This window comes from Corvus brachyrhynchos, unplaced genomic scaffold, assembly GCF_000691975.1.
Source record: "Corvus brachyrhynchos isolate BGI_N302 unplaced genomic scaffold, ASM69197v1 scaffold14, whole genome shotgun sequence".
NCBI lineage: Eukaryota > Metazoa > Chordata > Aves > Passeriformes > Corvidae > Corvus > Corvus brachyrhynchos.
This window is the reverse complement of record NW_008239110.1, coordinates 18,004,047-18,014,485: the sequence shown is the minus strand read 5'-3', so window position 1 is coordinate 18,014,485 and position 10,439 is coordinate 18,004,047. Positions and strand designations below refer to the sequence as shown.

The window sequence follows — 10,439 nt, the reverse complement described above, 5'->3', positions numbered from 1 at the left end:
AAGAGCATGTGAGCCCTTAAAAGAGGAACCAGAGCAAACTCAGGGAGTGAAGGGAGCTGCATGCAATGGAGATGAGGACCAGGAGCAGAGAGTTACCCAGTGTGAGAGCCAGATGTGCTATGGGCAGGGGCAGCTCTAGGTTAGATGAGAGGAAACTGTGGGAATACAAACAGCAATGAGCAGCACCTGCACATCCTTCCCCTTTCCACCTGCTACACACATAGCTAGCGAGAGGCAGGATAATGTCCCCCAGGCACTCAGAAAGAGTCACATGTTTATCTAAAAAGTGGAAAATGAGGCTGAGACAGCAAAAAGACATCCTTCCTTTCCCTGTCATGCCTACATTGAGCCCTGCTCCTCTTCTGCCTCCTTTTGATTTTTATCCAGTCTGCCCCTTTAAAAACTCAGAGAGCCCCGTCTGAAGCTGAACTGGCTGTGGGAAACTAAGATATTATAGAAACCCCTCACTGCCAATTTATTAATGTTACTGAAACGTCTACACTCAGAATAGATATATTGCTACAAGGGAGGCCTTCATGCAGCCAGAATCAGTACTCATGGCTCTGCTGAGATGTAATCTACCACTAAATGCACCGCTTAAACAAATGTTTGCTTTGTAGGGCAGGTCCCCGCTGCTGGCCACTACAGCAGTCCAAAAAGCAGCACTTTCAATCCAGACACCCATGGGCAGATCTGGAAAATGATCAACTACTTGGGAGTATTTAGTCATGGTTTTCTAAAGCCAAGCCCAGCTCTCTTGTGATGCAATGTGGCTGAAGGGTGACATGCCCATCTGTGTCACCATGCCGTGGCACTGCGTGCTGGAGTGTGCCCAGCCAGCTCCCAGTGCCCAGCTGGGGCAGCACAGGCAGTGCCAGCACCAAAGGGTATCTGGAACAGGAATGGGCGCATGGTGCTGGAGGTTATTTCACAGCCTACCAAGGTGTCTTGGCTCTTTCATCTATGAGACGACTTCTGAAGAAGGCCAGGATGAGGAGAAAGAGGCTGTATCATTCTGTTACTCTCAGGGATGAACAGTTGGACAAGGAATTGGCTCAGGCACAAAGTGACTACCCAGGAGCTTTGTTTTACAAAGGAAAACTACTCTAAACTTCCCCAGTGGTAGTCCCTCACATCTTGGAACCATGAGTTAGTGGCAAATGCAAAACTGAAGCTCACTGAGGGAAAAAACATGTCCCAGTAGCGGCCAGAAAGATTATAAGATTTAAAGAGTCTTATGTATGGAAACATATTGTCAATTTTTCAAAGATCCCATGAAAAAGAGCAGGGCTTTATCAAAACTGGTTCTTTATAGCAAAACACCTGTTCCTCTGATCACTTCTTTTTATGACTCCCTGAGTTAAGCAGAGATTGTAAGTCCATTGCAGAGATGAGCATCAGTTCTGGAGATGGATATTCATGCTCACAAACTGGTGTAGGATCAGGGCCTCTTTCTTGTCTCAGTTCTCTCACACTGTGCAACTTTTGCAGTTTCTGTCCAAGAACTTTGATGTTTCCTCACTGATCTCTTGAACTTAAGACTAAAAGGGGTCATTAGATGTCTACTTGACTTCTTGACTATAGAAGACCTGAAAATTTTACTGCCTACATCTGGCTTGAACTCAGTAAAATGAATATGACTATTATACATTTTCCAGAAAATAAAGATCCATGCCTAATCTGAAGTTGGCAAGAAACAAACTCTTTCTTCCCTTAATAGCTTCTTTCAGTGGTCAATCCCCACCTTCCTTAAAAATCTCCTCTTGTTCCTACCTTCTTTTACTTTAAAACCATTGTCTCTTATCCTATCACAGCAGGCTCGGCTAAGGTTATTTTTTATAATCCTACAGTGCCATTATCTGCTTGTTCTCAGCTATAGGTGTGCTTGGATGGGTACAGACACACAGGCAGTACGAGGTTTGTAAGTTGAAATGTGTCTTTCCTTAGGCAAACTACTGTAATCGGAAATGGCTGACAAGCCCCTCTTTGGTCTGAAATAGAAGCAGCAAGCTATAAAATTAAATGTAAGTTGAGAACAATTATCCAGAGCACAGGAGGAGTTCAGAAGTCCTTATGCATGTGGGAAGGGCACTTTTTCATATGGTTTATTTTCTTTTAAATATGGGAAAAATATGGAGCAAAGTAGAGTTATGTTACTGTAGCCCTCCCCAGCAGCCTTGCAATGCCAGAGACAAGGAAAGTCTCTACCTTCGGTGTAAGCCTACAGCGGGCTGTGCAGCTGGGATTTGTCAGCATGTCAAACAAAACGCAACCGCACGCCTTTCAAACTCATTCCACGGGGGCCTTCGTCTCTCAGTGGCACAGCCACATCCAGGCAGGGTGGTTTGCAGGGGGAATAGTTGGCAAGCTTTGTCTAGGGCACACTGCTGAAGAGCCGAGTGCCATGCTGCTACAGGCATCTCTCATGCAGCTCACTGGTATAGGATTACTGTTAATATGCTTATTCTGTCTCTGTTTCTCCTACAGCAGCCTCAGGATCATAACCAAAGCAATAGAGACAACACAGAATGAGAGGATTTGGGAGGGCTTGAATGGCAGAAGGCTGATGGGTTCAACATGGGAAAAGTCAGACTTTCAGAAGTGCTTTTGAAAATCTTGCTCACCATAGCCAATGCTGCAAATCATGTGCTCTCAAGGAGCTGGCCACATGTGTTTAAGTACACTGCACTTAACTATTTTCAGTCATAAATATGTTTAAGATTGGTGTTACAGTAGCCAGCACCACAGTAAGAAGATTGATCATTATGATCTTATGTATCTTAGGTAAAATATCTTATGTAAAGCACGGTAAAATCAATACCAATAATCAAGTATTCACACCAAGAACCTATAAATAGCGCTTTTGTAGTCTTTATTCTGTAGTAAAAGGAAAAGGTAAATTATCATGCTGATAAAAGTAAGACACTGTTAGCAGCTCTCCTTTCCTGATGAAATCAGAACTGAGAAGCTTTAATTCTCTGAGGTTCTTATTTGTTGTTTTTTCTTATTTTATTTCTCTTTTATTAACCTCGTCCAGCTGTCACAATTTATGACAGGCTTAGAGAAAGTCAAGTGTAACTAAAGGCTCTGCCAGAATTATCTCTGTTGGTCTCACTGTCAGTATGACACTTTTCACTTGATTTTTATCTGACACAACCTGTGGAATAGACAAAGGAAATCTCTAGCACTGAAATTCTCTGACAGGAAGTATCAAACTGCTTTTTTATTTTCAGAAGAGACTAACAGAAACTGTAGACAAACGAAAGAGAAATATTGTCCTATTAATTTATGCTAACAGAATCCAGTTAATTTTCCACTTAGATGGATTTTATTTTGCATGAAGGAGACCAAAGATTTATCTACTGCAAATGGACTTCTGATAGGATCTTAACCTGCTGAGACTGAAGATACTGAGAGGGCATATGATCCAAGGTAGTTTTATTGTTATAGCACAAAACATAGCTGGAAATGGCAAATGATTCCCTGTGAGTTCTTGCTGCACAAAAGTGACTTGACCACACATGTAAAAACTCGGGACAAGAGATAATAGCAAGTAACTCTCTCATATGGGTTTTTTTTCATAGTTTTTCATTGTGTTAACCTAGCTCAGAGAGACAATCTTAATTCCAGTATGGTTTCACAAAAGTTTCGTTAGCAGGCCAAGGAAAGGCTGATCTGCTGTCTCTCATAACCTCTGACAGCCTCCAAATGATAATCTTCAAACTTAGCTTCACTGCCACAGAAGTTGCATGCAAAATTTCCACTTTGTAAACATTTTTCTTCTGCAGATTAATATTAGAAGTGAGGCTGGATTCAAGAGCTGACCTATTTCTCCTTTTCTTGACTATTAGGGAAATTAAAGTCTGAACTTAGAATCTGTTCCCTTGACTGAATCAAAGCCACTGAACAACAACCACATGGAAAGTTCTTGGATATGGATGAAGATTGTGGCTCAGGCTCTTTCCCCAGAAAACTGAGTGCTAAGTAATTGTGCACAAATCTCCTTTTTCTCTTATCCATTCCATCAAAATACACTTTAACAATCAAAACTAATGTTTCATAACTACACATTGATGAAAGGCTTACTCCTATAAACAATATCAGGGAATATCAGGGAATATCATCAACAACATTGTTTTACTTTACAACAGATGTGTACATTCTAATACCTTTGGATGAGTCCATAACTCTCCTGAAAAATAAGAATATTGTTCTCTAATTTTAGGTTGCACTTCTTATTACCAAGGTTTTTTCTACCTTTGAGAAGATGAAGTCAGTCCTCATAAAGTTGTGTCCTTAAATGTTCCCGACTTTACACTTCAAGGAGATGCAATGACTCCTGTTAGAGCTTTGCAGTGTAAAGCAGCCAAGATACTGCTGTGTCCCAAACCTTACTGCACCTGTGTCAGGAGGCTACCTAGAAATTTCCAGGTGCTAGAGAGCTGATGGTTCCCCCTTCACAGTGTCTTAATCCCTGATGAATGTTTAGCTTCTAAAGTGAGTAAGAAGAATAGCTGACTCCAGCCATGGCTCTAAACCAGATGTGATTATGTCTCACTAAGATGTATGATGTGCAAGGTTTTAGCACAGTGTTTTGAGGGTATTCTTACAGAAGGAGGAAGGTAGAAGCCAGGAACATGTTATAAAAACCACAATAAATAAGTGAACCACTCTTAAGCAGGAGAGGAAAAGAAATGGTCTGGTCCCTTGCAAACACACTCCTTAGTAAACAAGGCAGGATCACTCCTCCCTGAGTAGAAAGGGAGCATGAAAGTGGCTGTTTCAAGTTGTTCCACTGTTAATAACAGAGACAGGAAAGATGTGACCAAAATCCTCCCAAATCCATAAGCTGCATGAAAAAGTGAAGCAGCTAAGGGGGAATCATCACTGTCAAACACAATCCTATCAAAACAGATGGGTAGGGACAAAGCTGATGTTATCTCCTTACACACACGGGCACTTGCACACACACATGTACATGCACACACGCACATGCACACATTCATGCACGCTCTGCCTTCCCCTCCCTCAGGAGGGAAGAAGCCACTCTCCCAGTCGGGATGCTAAACAGTGATCAGTACTCAGGGCTGCCAGCAGCTCCGGGTACAACCTGTGTGTCCCCCTAAGCTGCCATGCTGGTCTTCATCCTTAGGGGGCTGCCAGGCTCCACCTCAGAGCCAGCCTGAGCACTGATTTTTAGGATAACTAAAATTTTTTAATGTAACATTTTTAATATAACTAAATTTGGTCATTTACTTTGGAAAAGAAAATCCTTTGGAATAACATAAACAATGCCAGCACTATATATGAAGTATTGGTAATATGGTGACACTTACCTTAGATAACCAGCCAAAGAAAGGACTGACAGAGCTGTGCTGCTTGGTAGAAGAGTTTTTCTGCTACTCAACAGAGCTGAGTGAATAACTGAATTTTTGTTTGTCTGAACTCCTAATTAAAGCACTGCCGAAAAGGGGAGGAGAGTGAGAAAGGACAATATTTTCCTCCAAATGAAATTGATTTTTAGGAGATTCCTGCGAAATTGAAAAACTGAAAATATTTCCATTACAGTTTAGTTCTTTTGAACAGAAACAGGGCATTTGAAATAAAAGGCAATGTTTTGGCACCATGTATAAACATGCCTTTTTCTTTTTTGTTTAGTTCCGTAGAAATTAAGGGAGCATCTTCCATACTGAAGTATATTAGGAAAAATTATTTTGGTGAAGTTGTCATCCCAAGGGAAAAATATGGGTGCCCTCACTCTGAGCATCTCAGACTCGATTCCTGCCCTTTGCTGAAGGAATGGGAACATCATCGTTTCCCTGATGTGTATAGGCACAGTGTGGTGGAACTCGCCATAACCAAGGGAGACTGCTCCAAAAATCACCACTTTTCCAAACATCGGTACCATGAAGCTGGATACCAATGAACTTGTTCAAATAAGGCAGTTTAGCAAACTCAGATTAATAGCAGCAGAGTGACAAACACCCTTTTCTGGTTTATTGCTAGCAAAAGGAGACCCTGCCCGAGACAGCAGCATGTCCAAAGGTGTTGTGAGATGGTCTCTTCAGGTGGGTACCATCAAGTATGAGCCACTATCTGAGCTGTATTTGTTACACATCTGTTGCAAGTGATACTAACTCCAGTGTGTTTAGTGCATCCTGGAAGGGCCAAGGAGTTGTTTTTGGAGGCAGCTGCTGAGGCAAGCACAGTGTGACTCACCTGGCAGTAGGTTGGTGGATCCACACTCTCCTCTGTCCTTTTTCCAACAGCCTATGCTGTCCAGGCTTCCCCTCTTTTCCATCTCCTCTGCCCCTCTCACAGTGTTAGTGTGACATGAGAAAAGTGTTTTAAAAAGCTGGCACAGAGTGTGAGATTTTATTTTGTTTCTTGTTTCAAGGAATCATGACTATAATACAGCGGGAAAGCAACTTAAATTTTTTTTTTATTAGTTCTCACTGGAAGACTTATTAAGAGCACAAGTCAGTAGAATTATTGCTTGTGCTGTGTAGACATCAGTCAACTAGACAGTAGAAATAGCTCATTTTACATTGGCCCCAAATGAAGCGGTGGCTCCATTCTGATTATATGGATGTGAAATATCTTCAGTATGGCACATTTGATTTTTAAATGTAGTGAATGAAAACACAAAGTAAGCTCAATACTAAAATTAATCAAGTTATTTTATTTGGACAGGAGTTAAATTCAGTGTGGAAATACTTCCCATAATACAGTAAAATATAAAAGGAGTTTTATATAGCAACATATCTTTTATGTGCATAAGCATATATGCACAAACATATCCAAAGGATGCATATATGCATATATAGATATAGATATATAGATATATATAGATATATAGATATATATATACATACATACATACATACACATGACTGCAGAAATATATAAAATATTGAGAAGACAGGGAATTCTTACTGAACCTTAACAAATGCACTTTAATACAAATATAATTGCATCTACACTGGACAGCTTTGAATACAAAATCTACTTTCTAACATGGATCTCTCTTCTTGCCAATTAAAATGAGAAATCTTCTTTTGAAGAGTATCCATTTACACCCCAAGTTGCTAAGTTACAGAACAGAAGGGTACTGTTATGCACATCTTGTTTTCAGAGGCCACACCTCTTATCCAAGGACACCAGCAAATATTGGTTTAGTTTTTACCTTTGAGAGCCAGTCGTTTACTGGAGATCTTGAAATCCTATTCAAGCAGGGGGAATTTTGCTATTAAAAAATAAAAAAAAAAAAAGAAAAAATATTTTATTCACGATCTATATTGTATACTGGCTATAACCTAATTCTATCATTCCAAAATGCAACAGTAGAAAAACAAAAGTGTCTTTTGCAGTTGTTTTATTTCTTTTTCTACACAGGCTGGCACCCTGGTTCTGTCACACTGGTCCTGCTCTTTTCATTTCCCTAGAGCATTTCTGCAATGGTTCACACCTAGGGAATGGCTGACCCACTGAACTGTAGCTTTGACTCCTGCTACCTCTTCTGAGGGGAACCAGAAGTGCACTTCTAGCCTATTAGCATCACTATTAGCCAGCCCCACAGAAGAAAAACATGACATACCTGTGGTTTTAAAAGTAAATCTCAGCTACAGTCCTTGCAGAATGATTATGTGAACAGCCCTATAGGTTTTAGTGTCTGCATCACAGAGAGCCACAACAATGTATAGGGTTCTTCCAGATTTCACCCCTAATTTACTGGGAATAATATGCATAGATGAGGATTAGTGGATCTCACTCTGACACAGTAGCACAACTCAATCTAGAAGCTGTAGCAGCATGGTAGTATGTGATTCACTGTAACTTAGCTGCTTGCAATGAAACAGACATTTAATTTGTAGGCTAGAGGAAGCTTATTTGCCAGCTCGAAGGGAGGAATGGTCAGTCCGGCCCTCAAAGATACAATAATAGATTGTGTGTACCAGATCCACAGTCCCTGGATACCTTGTAACTTCTGCTAGCTCTGTGGTCCACACACAACTGATGGCTGCAGAGTATCTGCAAGGGTGATGGCCACAGCATTGCGTCACAAGGTGCTGCTTTACGTCTGTGTCCCCAGCTGCTAGACAGCAGGAGAAAACTGATAAATGTGGGTGAGATTTCTTCGTGCTCTATTTTCACTTGCTTTACTTGCTATAGAAGCAGTAGGTGATGAAAAGGGCAGGATGAAAAGTGATGTGTATGGTTGTGAAAGAGAGAGAAAAATACAGCTGGGCATCTCTAATGAGGTGCAGTCCAGTTTATTAAAAAAACCTAAAAATTGTTGGGCTGTGCGCCCTAGAGCAACACAGACCCAGATTCTTTGCAAACAGGAACTAATTGCTAAAAGCTCTCCAGAGGATTTTTTTTCATTCCTTTCAGTTAACATTGGCAAAGATTTAGAAATTTCATCAAGAGGAATGATCTCTTATAAGTCCTTCTTACTTAAATCTTTTTTCCCTCTTTACTGATGTGAGGATTGGCACCAATTTAAGCAACTTCTTTCATCTCTGAACATGGGCTTCCTTAAATTGGTTTAACAATTTAATCCATTTAGCTGAAGTCCAATCCAGTCAAATCCTTTCAAGAATTGCATGGAACAGACCCTCAGTGTTTTACCCAAACCACTGCTCCACTAGCAACTTCAGTCAACGAGCTCAGGTTGCTCCTTTTGCTGCTAACACACCCTGACACCCTCAGCTGACTCTGGGATGACTTAGGGGGTCTTTTAAGTTGGTTTACAGTGAGAGAAAACTCAGTGTCTCAGAGGTTGACTGTGGCTCTACAGGTATGCCGCCTTTACTTATACCTACATGAAAGCTGTTAAAACAGAGGCAATCACAAGTGGCCTCCACAAAATCTCTGTAGCATAGGGTCTGCACAGCACAGCAACACCACCATTCCAAAAAGTCATCTTCCTTCAGAGCTGTCCATAAATATCACCAATATTGCAGGATTTTATTGCGGGTTTTTTCCCAATCAATTGCTCAAATAGTAGAAAAGATGACTGTCACCCTGGTGTTTTGCCTGTGTTATAAGGAAAGAAAGAGAAGGGAATTTATAGGTCTGCAAATGTTTTGCCTGGTTGGGCAGCAGCACTCTGTGAGCTTTGCTGGGTGCTGAGGCACATGGGAAAGCCCATTGTCACTGGCACAGCTTGGGACCAGGCTGACCCTTTGGCTCTTCCCATCTGCCCCTTCCAGCCTGCAGCCTGCAAATTACAGGCTGCTCTCCCACTGCAAAACACACTTGCTCCCATCCCCCAAGCTTGTTATGTTATTTTTATGTTCATGAAAACATTAAAGTCAGGGTAAAAGGGACAAATAGTCCAGATTTGAAGATTTTCCATCTAGACCAAAAAAATGCTGCATGGCATGTGTGTTTAGCGTTAGCAGGAAAATAAATGTGCTGTTTTCAAATTTTTGCTTCAGGGTCAGCCAACATCAGTCTACCATGTAACAGCTTTGAGGGGGGAAAAAAAAGCTTCACTTAAGGATACATCTGCCAGAGTAAACAGTGCCTCAAACCAGGGAAATCTAAAGCACATGCCTTATTGTCAAGTTTGGTTTAACTTGTTTTACAAATCAAAACAGCAGCTCAGTTTTTAAAACCTATTTTTAAGTCCACTAGTGTTTTATCAAGGAGTATAAAGACCTACATTACTGTTTCAGTCCTCGTATTTTAAATCAAATATGATGTACCAATTTCTTTTCCATGAATTAATGTCTTATCCCATTCTTACGTGCAGTTCTTCCTACCTCTTCATCCTTTCTCATAAATCAGAGGATAAGATTCCCCATTTTAACTGTCCTGATACACCCTGTGCTTTGTGGGCAATCTTTCTGCAGCCACTGGGGCTTCTCGTGAAGTATGTTAGTGCTCCCTGTAGGGTGAGAGCAACTGGTCCTCAATCCATGCTGGAAAAGCACAACATTTGCATGAATTTGTGTGAATAGGAGGAAGTTTGTGCTCATTATTGACTTCTCCTTAGGAAGCAAAGCACATATCAAATGAGAAACCTCCCGCACTTAGGGTATGTGCAGACAATTCTTCTGATTAATGTGGGAGTATTTGCATGCATATCTGAGGGAAGAATTTGGCTCTTCACAGTTAAAATAAAACACTGAAGAGTATTTAAGGAGCAAAACCAAGCCTGGAATGTTTTGAAGGCATTTCCAAGAACCCCTTAGAAAGGAAAAAGTCTTTGCCAAACAGAGACAAACCTCATCAAACCCTATAGCTTCCTTTTAACATTTATTGTTTCTGTTCCCCCACAAACCAAGCCTCAGCAGGTAATTCTGCTTTCTTGCCTGTGGCTGAAGTTCCATGATTATTTTATTCCAGTCTGAGCCATGTTGAAAGAAGGTGGGTGGGGTGGTCCCTTCCCCCTTTTTCATCTACCCAAAGCTACTTGTGCCCTTGCAGAT

General features: G+C 41.1%; 1 long non-coding RNA gene across 2 annotated transcripts in view; it reads right to left on the bottom strand.

The window, feature by feature from the left end:
- Positions 1 to 6,662: 6,662 nt before the first annotated feature.
- LOC108448027 overlaps positions 6,663 to 10,439 on the bottom strand; it is a 54,943-nt gene continuing 51,166 nt past the window's right edge. For both annotated transcript variants that reach the window (XR_001863808.1, XR_001863807.1), the window contains one exon: positions 6,663 to 7,246. This is a non-coding gene — a long non-coding RNA (uncharacterized LOC108448027). The remainder of the gene's footprint in view (positions 7,247 to 10,439) is intronic.